The sequence below is a fragment of the Anastrepha ludens genome, chromosome 2 (assembly GCF_028408465.1).
Source record: "Anastrepha ludens isolate Willacy chromosome 2, idAnaLude1.1, whole genome shotgun sequence".
Lineage (NCBI taxonomy): Eukaryota > Metazoa > Arthropoda > Insecta > Diptera > Tephritidae > Anastrepha > Anastrepha ludens.
The window spans coordinates 65525171-65537818 of record NC_071498.1 but is presented as its reverse complement, the minus strand read 5'-3'; the positions used below and the strand labels follow the sequence as shown (position 1 = coordinate 65537818).

The following is a 12648-nucleotide window of genomic DNA, read 5'->3' as shown; positions in this document are numbered from 1 at the left end:
CGCTGTTCATTCGAGTAGTTGAGTACGTGGAGATCAGTTCAGTTTGGTTCGGTACGGTTTTGTGAATTTCAACTTTGCGGCAAAACGACGTACAAACAACAACGAAAACAAAAACGAGCAAAAATCACTATAAAACAAGACGTGCGGGTGTAAAAAGTGTTCGATAAGAAACTACATTCACACAAGCATTCATGTGAACGATACAGCGGGGTGCGAATAAAACGAAAAGTGTTTGGCTAGTCGAATTGGTGCTAGTGTGAGTGCGCATGTTTTTAGTTTTCAAAGCAGCTGACGTGCAAAACATACATAAATAAGTAAAAAAAGAATGATTTAATAAATAAATAAAACAAATAAAATTTGTTAAAATTCAAGTGTTCGATAAGCCGTACGTACACCAAAGCAAATCAAAGTCAAGAAAAGAGTAAAGCAAATGCGAGCAGCCAATTGAGAGGAAGCGGCGGTCAGCAGCGAATAAAATTTATCGAGAATCGTACAAATTGAAACGTTGGAGAAATATTGTGTACGTGTTACATAGAGCGGGTTGGTGTATTAAAAATTGTATTTGCTTTAGTTTTTTTTTTATTATTGAATACAGTTGCTTATTATTTGAGTTTTTAATCAAGAGCGCACCTGTGTTGTTGTAAAAGCAATACAATACAACGAAATTTTGTAAGTTTGTTATAAATATTTATTTGATTTGCTTGTGATGTATTTTTTTCTCCCGCGTACAAATGACGCAATGACCTTGCATGTTGTCATTACCGTTGCCATTGTAGATGTGACTATCACTGTCACTGTCATTGTTTTTGTTTTTCTATAATTACATATAAATAATTATTTTTCGGTTCGTATGGCTGAAGTTGGCTTAAATACAAATATTAAACTTAATTCTATAATTATTTACACTTTAATTACATGTACGAATAATAAAGTAGGGGGTAATGGGGTGAATGTTCCACATTCGAGTTTTTTTAATTTTGTATGCTCTTATTTAAATATGCGAACAATTACTTACAACTATTCTTTGAAATTATTGAAGTATAGTTCGAGCTGAGTGACAGCTGGAATAAAAAAAAAATCAAAATAAAAATTAAAATTATGGTGCCAGATTTTTCTTATTTATTTTCGAGATATCGACATTCACAAACTTCATATATTAAAAGGTACACATACACTTACAAGTACTTGTTTATTATACATTTTTTAATACCAGTTTTTAACAAGTTTAGATAGTAAATTTTGTCGAATCTTCACTTTCTTGAATTTTTTTTTACTATTTTTCTACTACTGTTATTTTATTTTGTTTTATTATTTTCCTATTAGTATAATCAAAATTTTTTTTTTTGTTTTATATTTTTGTACCTGTCATCTTTTTTTTTTCTTTTTTTTCTACTACTGTAATGTTTGTTTTTTTTTGGTTTATTATTTTTTTACTTGTAATCTTATATTTTTTTTTATATTATTTTCCTGCTATTGCAATCTTAGTTTTTTAAATTATTTTTCTACTACTGTAATTTTTTTTCTACTCTATCTAATCAAATTCATTTCTAATCAAAGCGCGAGCTAACCTTGCTTATACATAGCTTCCACAATCTTTCTTTATTCTTCCAATTCTTTTTCAACCTCTTCAAAGTAATCACCCACCGACAGAATAGATTCATGCCAAAGTTTTTTCTCGAAAGACGGTTAAAATTTTAATCCCCTAAACGGTCTTCAGTTCACACAGCAACTCTCATTGGACGGCCTCATTGAACGGCCAGAAGTTGTACGAACCTAACTCGGCCAAATGCGGGACTGCAGGATTTTTTAATAGGGGCGAGTTTATGTTGACAGACTGGTGCCGCCATCCCAATATGCCATGGGAAATCTTGTTAAATATTTGTTTCTTATTCAAAACCAAGTGGTAAAGTTACACGGTTAAGCAGCACGCCGAAATGATAAAACTTTTTTTTAACCAATTTGAGGTTATGTTAATCTCTCGCAGAAGAACGTGAATTGGCCATGAAGATCATGAATTGAACTTTTTCTTATGGGTTCGCTGAAGTCGTAGATATATGCCAATACGCCGATAGATGTACTTAAACCCAACGTTACTCTGACCATTATCATAGTCAGCCGGTCATAAACAGCTGAGACATCGAAAATTGGAATTCTTGAATTAGTGCTACCGAGTCAGTCACCCCATTAGAGGGCGTATAATTTTTGCAACTGACTTCTTACGTCAATCGTATTTGATACCTGTAAACTGGACAGCTGCAGTTTGCAAACACACAAGCAATTTCCATCACTCAAACATTTTTTTTTTGCAATTAGTAAACAAGTTATTCACAAACAAAATTGGATGATACATGCAAATATTTAATTATTTATTTATTTATTTTGATCAGTTTTTACTACTGTTTTTTTTAGTTTTATTAATTTTTAATGAAAAAACCTAAATTTGAGTAAAAACATCATGTCGACACCACAAATTGGAGCAGAAGCTCGACAAATTTTAATCAAGATTTCAAAGTTTTTAATCAGAACTAAAAAAAATTTGGCTACGTAGTTTTATAGCCCATTAAATTTTAATATAATAAATCAAGTGGCTTGAAATTCTCGATGAATAATTTTTTCCATGAATGTGTTGTGCATTTTCCGCACAAAACAAGAGCGTGAAATGAAACTTATACTCTACCTACACACTTTCAGTTTAAATTAGGATTTTAAAGTGAAATTAAAAATTCTAATTTGTGAATTAGCGAATCTGTTTACTTAATTTATAGGAAAATTAGGAATTAGGGAATTTGTTGTGTAAATCTGATAATTAAAAAAAATTCTATTAAATCAATTATAAGTTTTTGCTTGGTCAAATATGAATTAACTAATAATTAGTAATTATTGTAAAGTATAAAAACAATATTAGTTACTGGAACGTGCTTATTAACGTTTGTTCTGAGGTGTCTCAGCAAATTGTGTAAAAACGCAATTGAGCAATATCTGAAAACGTGTTGAAAATAAAGAAATAAAGCGCAAATTCAACTTATTTCATGTACATACACACATACATACATATGTACATATGTGATTACATATACCTGTGTGTAGACATGTACTTATGAACACTCATACATAAAATGTACGTGGATGCCCCACAGCCACATTTTGTTCAGAACTGATTTCTTATCTGGAAATGCGTACCAGGCTGGACGGGAATGGATTTTTTCTAACGCTAGGAAGGGAACCAAATCAGAGTTTTCCTAAAAATAAGCTATAAAGCTTATAAAGATAAAGGTAAAGATAAAGAAATAGATATAGATAAAGATAAAGACAAAGACAAAGACAAAGACAAAGACAAAGACAAAGACAAAGACAAAGACAAAGACAAAGACAAAGACAAAGACAAAGACAAAGACAAAGACAAAGACAAAGACAAAGACAAAGACAAAGACAAAGACAAAGACAAAGACAAAGACAAAGACAAAGACAAAGACAAAGACAAAGACAAAGACAAAGACAAAGACAAAGACAAAGACAAAGACAAAGACAAAGACAAAGACAAAGACAAAGACAAAGACAAAGACAAAGACAAAGACAAAGACAAAGACAAAGACAAAGACAAAGACAAAGACAAAGACAAAGACAAAGACAAAGACAAAGACAAAGACAAAGACAAAGACAAAGACAAAGACAAAGACAAAGACAAAGACAAAGACAAAGACAAAGACAAAGACAAAGACAAAGACAAAGACAAAGACAAAGACAAAGACAAAGACAAAGACAAAGACAAAGATAAATATAAAGATAAAGATAAAGATAAAGATAAAGATAAAGATAAAGATAAAGATAAAGATAAAGATAAAGATAAAGATAAAGATAAAGATAAAGGTAAAGGTAAAGATAAAGATAAAGATAAAGATAAAGATAAAGATAAAGATAAAGATAAAGATAAAGATAAAGATAAAGATAAAGATAAAGATAAAGATAAAGATAAAGATAAAGATAAAGATAAAGATAAAGATAAAGATAAAGATAAAGATAAAGATAAAGATAAAGATAAGATAAGACAATATATGACGAGATAAGAAAAATTAGTAAATAAATAATTGGTGCGTACACTTCTATTAGGTGTTTGGTCGAGCTCATCCTCTTATTTGCGACGAGCGTTTTCATGTTGTTCCCCAAATGGAGGGACCTACAGTTTTAACTCGAGTCCGAACAGCATTTTTTTATGAGGAGCTTTTTTTCATGGCAGAATATACTCGAAGGTTTATCATTGCTTGCCGAGGGGCGGCCGCTATTAGAAAAAATTTTTTCAATTATAAAATCTCTATTATGCCAATTGGTCTCCTTTGGTTCCTCATAGCTTAAATTCCATCCAGGTTAAATCTGGGAGATACATTCACACAAACTGTGTTGAAAAGTCTAATCATCCTCCAGACATTTGCGGTATGCCAAAAGACAGACGCATCTAGTAAAGCACGCTGCCGAATAATCTTAAGTTGGCACTACACAAATTACTTAAATCATTTCTACTGTAGCGGTGCTCAAAAATCTATTAACGTACATTTAATATCTATTATCATATAAAATTAAGTGGCAACTCTGTCAAAATTCATCAGTCTGACAAATAGTTGTTAATATTTTCCTTAGCGTACGTATAAATATTTTAGAATTATAACTTGGATCTTCAATCACGTAATAAACTAAAAGGTTGCAACCCTGCCAAAGCATAGTTTTTATTAAAAAATTAATTTGTATGCCCATGTTAAAGTATTCAGATGTCTATTAACGTGCATTCAATATTTATTTCCATATAAAATTAGGTGGGAACTCTGCTATAAAATGCCAAATTTTTCTTAGCATTTCACAGAGCAGAGCTCTTAACTCTTTACCCATATAATAAAGATGACAACTCTGCCAAATAACAGTTTTTAATACATAATTAAATTGTCTATCCATATTAAACTGTTCAAAAAACTATTAACGTACTTTTAATATGTATTCATTTCAAATTAGGTGGCATCTCTGTCAAATTTCCCACCCTGAAAAATAGTTTTTAATAATTTTCTTTGTGCACGTATACATATTCTAAAATTATAACTTAGCTCTTCAATCATTTAATAAATTATGAGATGGCAGCTCTGCCACAGAATGGATTTTCGTACAAAATTAAATTGTACATCCCTATTAAAGCTTTTTAGTTTAGCTCGATGTTGCTAATAGACACTCCGCAGCTGGCCCGTCGAGAGGGGGGGGGATCGGGTACTTTTTCCCCCGGGCCCGGAGTTTTCAGAGGGGCCCGGACTCGAGATTATACGTATTTATATGAATTAGACATCATTTGAAAGGGCCCGCATTTGCAATTTTCCCCCGGGGCCCGGATTTTCCCCCGGACCCGGATATGCTCTCTACGGCCCTGCTCCGCAGACAAACCAATCCTAGTGCCACCTTCTACAGACATTAATCAGTTCGGAACCAGGGTTCTCCGCTGCAGCACCACACCTCACTTTGACATTAAATATATATTAATAAGTGACTTTTTCATCCTTTAACAGGTGGTTTAACGAGCAGCAACTCGTCCATAAACCGATAATGAAACTAACTGGCTAAGCAACACGAAAAAAAGATCCGCCACACAATCCGTGAACCGCTGGTCGGTACCAACCGACACATCTACATGAATATGCGTACAAACATATATACAGACATGCATACATATTTTATTTTCCGCCATAAAAAAGAAAGGAAACCAAATAAAATACAACCGTATAAAAACTGAGTGACGGGGCATAGGAATAAAGATAAACGCACGCACATGTAGATAATCGCACCATATGAGATTTCAACCGGCACAACAACAATAATAATTACAATAAAACAATACCGAAGCAATACCGAAGCAATAACAACAATATTAATTAAGTCAACCACAATTGCAACAACAACGCGCATCGATATTAAAATAGAAAACCATCCCACCAGCTTGTCTCATTTTCACTTATCTCAGTGTGTTGTTGTTTTCGTTTTTTCATTTATTTTTTTTTTTGCTTTGGCTACTAAGTATTATATGGTATTTAAGGCTTATTGGCTATTTGTATCGAACTCACGTCGCAAATGCGTCGTTTCTGGAATTTCAAAAGGTTTTTCTAGTTGAGCATTCATCTGTTCCCTTGTGCATATAAGTACATGCATGTGTGTATGTATGTATTGGTGTATATTGGTATTAACCAATTTAGCTACTTCTGGATTGTTGATGTGACGACGTCAAAAGCGAAATAGCACAAAGGCGTTTAGCCTTTAATGTACAGTCAATCAAACATTAGCAGTGGGTGTATTTAACTATTAGGGGACTAATATGGAACTAGTTCAAGACTAGTATATTTAATTATTAGGGGACTAGTATGGAACTAGTTTAAAATTATTGGTTTTGAATATTATGCGATTAGTTCAAAACTAGTATTTTTAATTATTATGGGACTAGTGTAGAAAAGGTCTAGTATGGAACTAGTTCAGAAGTAGTGTTTTTAACTATTATGGGACTAATAGAGAACTAGTTCAGAAGTAGTACATTTAACTGTTATGGGACTAGTATAGAATGGAACTAGTATGAAACTAGTTCAGAACTAGTGTTTTTAATTATTATGGGATTCTTATGAAATGGGACTGTTAGAGAACTAGTTTAGAACTGGTTGATTAATTATTATGGGACTAGTGTGGAACTAGTTCAGAATTAATTCTTCTATTTTCTTTTGTAATAGTGTCCATAATCGTACCTGTTCAATTCGCTTCTGTTCAGTGCCAGCCTCTGCGTAGCCTTACAAGTGACTTAAGTTCTATAACTCAACAAGCGCTGACGCTGCTTTCACAATATCCAATGCGTAAAATATTCGTCTGACATACATTTGGTTCTAGGTTCGATTATTCGTAAAAGTGGAGAGTTTGTCGAGCCTTTAAACCAGTTCGGATGCACTCACATTTTAGCTCACCATATAATGAGGTTATCACCATTTTTAATGCTGGGTAGAGAGATGAGTGTTTTCGGACTTTATTGGGAGTCGAACAGGTATATGGAAGTGTGTGCATTTTGTGTCACATTATTGTTATTGTTTAAGTGAATTTGTTGTGTGAATGCCGCGTTGCTGCCGGAACCACCGCCGCCGCCACCAACTGCTTGTGTACGAGTTTTTCACCCTATTTTGCATAATTTACGTTGGAGATAAAACTGGTTTGGTGGCTATATAACTCATTAGTATTTTTTTAGCATTGCTGATGTTTTATTTTAAATAATCAACAGGTTGACTGAGCATTTAATGTGCGACAAAATGTTATCACAACGAAGACTAATTTTAACGAAGAAACGCAGCATTGGATCTAATATGAAATTAGTTTTTATTTTGAAACTTTTATTCCTGCATCTCTTATTATGTGATTTGTCGATTCCGCCCGAAACTAAAGTTGTTGCTTTTCTTATTTTCGAAATAAATCTATGTAGTTATTTACCGCCATAGATCAGTCAACAGATCAATGCTTCGTATTGTGGCAAATTGTTTAAAAAATTCAGTGAGCACTGACGCGACATTCACTGTCTCTTTATAGAATTCAAAAAAGCCTTTGGCAGCTTCAACAGAAAAAAGCTACCTTAAATTCTACGTTGGCAAGGTATCCTTAAGCTCTCCTCACAAGTAACGATAACAGGAGCAATATTTAAGATGATGGTACAAGGCAAAATCTCTGACCCTTTCGACGCTTCCACGGCTGTCAAGCCAGGTGGCACAATGTCCGCGGTAATTTTTAACTTAGTTTTGAACTTTGTTACCAACGACGTCGACCCCGGTTGTAACGAGTTCTGCTTACAGCAGGGCAATATCAAAAGAGGTGTTCTAATGTACCAATTTCTTCTTCGCATAAGTTACACACGTCATTCTGGACCAATCCCATTTTAGTTGCATGATATGGACAGAGACAATGTCCCGTCAGTACTTCAACCATATTTTACATGCCTTCCTTGGGAGTGATAAAATAAAGTTGGTTGTTTTTGTATTGCAAGCTCGTAGGATTATTTACGCAAACCTGTGGGAGGTCGAAGCTTCCCTTATATTTATTTAATTTTATAGTAAAATTTTATTAAAAAATTTGTTTAAAATTTGTGCCTTTGTAGATTGAGTTTGAAAAGCGTACTTAATCCGCATCCATTCGGAAACCATGAGGTCCTCAATAATTTTATGCATGCTAATGGTCTATGGTCTGACTATTTTCAACATTAAAAGCTTTTTATTAATTTTCTCGGAGCACGGTTTTCGAACTCACCGATTCGCCTTCAGCTCGGTCATTGTTTACTTATTTACCAAGATCTTCTGAGCATAAATCGAAATGAGCGGGCAAACAATTTACCTCTATCCAATGGTCTCTCTCTTAACCACATTATTTATGCGTAAGTACATACACACACTCAATTAATTTCATAATAATCATCAGCGCAATTTCAGTAAAGAAAAAAGTCCACTCATCTCATAAAAACATCGGTGGTTTTCACTGGAATCTGTTGCAACAAAGAATAATTTTCCATTGTTTTTTTCCGATTTCTCGAATTGTGGTATATAATTTTTCAAATAAATGCCGAGACTTAATATCATCTCTTGCACTCAATATTCAACACACCCAACACTACATATGTACATACTACATACCTACATGTTGCGGATTTGCGTATTATTCATTACGAACTGTTGATTAATTAATTACACTTCGAAAGTTTAGGTTTTGTTTATAAGAAGAAACACAGCCGTCAGGTCTGAAAATATATTTTGGTTTATGTATTTCCTCAAATATATTTTTAAGTATGCATCAGTTAAATGTAGATATCTTTATTGGGGTTTCGCAAGAGTAGGTCAGCAAATTTGTTTGCTGTTATTTACGAACAAAAAACACAAAAAAAAAAACAGATACACAAATGCTACAAAGTCTAAATTTTGTGTATATATTTTGGGAATAACCAAAGATTATATCGACTAACGTAATCAGAATATTGGAAAAATATGTACTTCGAAGGTGGTTTATGACCTCATCTATTGGCCAAAAAAATGTTGGACTTCGAGAAAAGAGCGGACGAAAAAATAGCAAATTTAGAACGTGTAGAATGAAAATATTCTAAATAAATAATTAAATATTATATGTAAATATTTTGGGTTTGTAGAAAAATGTAAGTTATTAATGAGTTGTATTAGCCCAACTGGCGATTCGGGCAAGTAAGTGTTTGCAGGGCTTTTTTAAGAGAGTGAAAATTGAAAAAAAAAGATTATCCAACCTATGAAATTGAATACCTTATTTATACCTTATACCTTAGCGGGTACGAAGGTATTTCAAATGGTATTTTATGATTATTGTTTAAAAATGAGTTCATGCATATCTATGACCTCTCTTTCTCTCTCTTCTAACCCGCCAGGTTTTTTAAGTCTCTTCTGCGGTATGACGGTTTCGATGACCTTAATTGCTTCTATTTGCGCTTTTCTGAATCATCTGGATGAGTGTTTTCTATACTACATTTGAAAAAAGAGCGTTGATCATGATCCGACGCATGATCAATCACTGCTGCACCACGCCAGCCTGGGATTTTAAGACTTTTCTGCGGAATGGTGTTTTCAATGATATTAATTCCTTCTTATTTCGAAATAAAAGATCGATGAATCAGCCAACTTGCCAAAGGCACGAAACAATGACTTAACGTTTTTAATTGTAAATTGTTTATAATTTCAAGGTGACTGCTTTAACAGATAAAATAGCAATTTAACTTGGTTAGCAGACTGCTGGGCTCATAATTTTTTGCTGTAAGGAGTCGTATTACTCCAAAAATGTATCTCTTACCTTATATAAATTCTATTACAAGTGACGCCTAGATGCCGGTAGTGAATAATTCAAAGACGGTACCTTTTTTATTTTTTTATATTATCTGTGATGTTTGTCAAGTAGAAAGATGTACTATTTTAGACGATAGAATTATTGAAACTTACTCTGAAAATGGTCGATCTCTAAGAAATACATATCGCAAAGTTCGAAATTTTTATGGTGGAAAAAATCATCCGAATGAGTTGACAATTCAAAGGTTGGTAAAAAAATTTCAAGAAACTGGTTCTGTCGAGGAACCAAAAATAATTGGCGGACCAAAAACTGAACGTTCTGTTGAGAATATTGTCACTGTCTTTGCAGTATGCTTTGGATCATTGCCCTGCATAAATGTCCAATTTAATGGCATAAACTCAAACAAAAATGGCCCCATTTTATTCTGGAGTATATCCAGATACACTGTATCTCTTTTCAAGTATGACTCCTGATGGCATGGAGTCAAGGGTCAGAAAATGAGCCCGGCAAACACTGTTTTCGAATTTTTACGGATGGCTCCAGGACCGAGCATGGCTCCGGCTCTGTGGTCTACGTGGAATCCAGCGGGACAAAACTGCACTTTGCTCTTGGAATGCATGCATCTGTGTTTCAAGCGGAAGTGTACGCGGTTCAAGAAGCGATGAACTTTGTTGTGGAAAACAGATGGACAGGCATATCTATATAGCGACAACCAAGCTGCGCTCATGACCTTAGACAGCCCCCCAACCACATCAGGGGTAGTCGAGTCCTGTAAATTCAGGCTGAACTATGTCGGTAAACATAATAGCCTGATGCTAACATGGGTCCCGGGACACGTGGGTATCGTGGGTAACGAGACCTCTGACTCCTTAGCTAAGATGGGCTCTGAGGCCAACTTCTATGGCCCAGAGCCCGTTCTGTCACTCCCTTCTGCGGCCATCACAGCCACGGTTAGCAAATGGGTAACTACCACCCAAGAGCGAGCTTGGCAGGCTGAGAGAGGTGGCATGTCCGCTCGACTGTCGCAAACCCTTCTGTCATTAAACAGAGGGGAGTGCAGACGGCTGGTTGGACTGATGATGGGCCACTTTCTGTGGGCGAAGCACATGAACAGGTTGGGCATCTCAGACAGTGTACTCTGCCCAGCTTGTGAAGAGGAGGACGAGACGGCGGACCGCTTCCTGTGCGCCTGCCCCGTCTTCGCTCGAATCAGGTTTGAGGTCTTTGGCACTGATGTGTTAAGAAGCGACCATCTTGGCTCCTTGGCAGCACAAGATCTACTCAGATTTCTTCGGAGATCGGGTAGATTTAAAGAAAATTAAAAGGGAATCGTGTGTAGTACAATGGACTTAATTCATGTCTGAGTGCTGCACTTGCTAGTTGTCCCGACAAAAAAAATATATCCAGATACTGAAATCTATCAATTTTGCTAACCACGCGAACAATCGGCCCAACACCATGCCAGGAAAAAGCTTCCCAAACCATGATACTTCCGCCGCCGTGTTTAATCGTCTTTTTTGTGAACCTAGGATTTAGCGCTTGATTTTTTGGATGACGTACAATAGTTTTCCCCTCTGGTCCCATTCTATTTATTTTGGTTTCGTCGGTCCAAAATACATTTTTCCAAAACTGAATAGATTTGTCTTTGTGGGCTTTTGCAAAGGCAAGTCGATGTTTGATATGTCTTTTTGAGAGGAGTGGTTTTTTTCTGCTTATGCGGCCAAACAACTGGGCTTCGTTAAGTAGCGTTCTTACAAGCTTTCTGGACACCTGTAGACCAGATTCTTGGTTTATTTCAAGCATTTTTTGCCGTGCCGACTTAAAAGGATCTGCTTTGCTCTTGCGTATTATAGCTCCATCCACATTAACATCAGTTTCTCGCGGCTTTCTTTCCGTTTTTTTGCTTAGATAGGATTAATCGTTCTTAACTAAATTAAGAGCATTTATACACCATTTTCGGAGAGCATCATTTGAGCCATTTCTGCATAGCTTTTTCCGTTTTGACTCATACGGTATATAAGAGCTCATTTCTCCGGCGTGCAATGTTTTCCATGTCCCATTTTTAGTAACTACTTTAAAATTTGATTTAAGAAACAAAAAATTATACTAAAAATCGGTGAAACAATGTTGAAGTTTTACTCTCCGTTGCACAAGTTAAAATGTGCTATTTTTGTGTTCACTTCAAAGCAGCAGTAAGCATAAATAAAATAGAATGCAAAGAATTCCATCGAAAAAAAAGTAAGTTTCTCGCATAAATGTACGCTTAATAGCGGTAATAAATGTAAACAAACAAATTTATCGTACTAAAAACTTAACTTAACATATAAGGTTCACATTTGTGCTATTTATCTGTCCATAGCTGTAATTGTTAATAGCCGTATTTTGGATAAAAATAGTGAAACCTGAAATAATGAATTTTTTTTTTTATTTTTTAATTTTTATTAAATTTTAATTTTGACTAAATTTTAATTTTTACTAAATTTTAATTTATTACTAAATTTTAATTTAAAACAACATCTGGGCACGAATTTTGACTTTATTACTGTAAGTTTAATTTTTCGTTACTATTTGGAGCCCCATATATGCAAGGTGGCTCAAAATTAATCATCCAATGTTTTTTAATAACTTTTCTGCCAACTAAAAAAAAAGATTTTGAGTGATGTAAATCTTTATTTTGACCTATAGGCGCTCTATTGCCTCTCTGTTAGTATACTGCAGCTGTTTAGTGCACAAGTGTCAAATATGATTGGCGACGCTATTTGCAAAAATTATAAATCTTTCGGTGGGCTGATTAATTTTGCACCACCTTGT

General features: G+C 34.6%; 1 protein-coding gene across 3 annotated transcripts in view; it reads left to right on the top strand.

The window, feature by feature from the left end:
• LOC128871658 (ras-like GTP-binding protein RhoL) overlaps positions 1-12648 on the top strand; it is a 38296-nt gene continuing 25648 nt past the window's right edge. Inside the window, exons 1-2 of one of the 3 annotated variants that reach the window (XM_054113593.1) lie at positions 1-314; positions 373-520. The gene's annotated coding sequence lies outside the window, so the exon portion shown is untranslated. Of the gene's footprint in view, positions 541-595; positions 670-12648 lie in introns of all 3 variants that reach the window. The other 2 variants (XM_054113592.1, XM_054113591.1) reach the window with 2 other exon arrangements.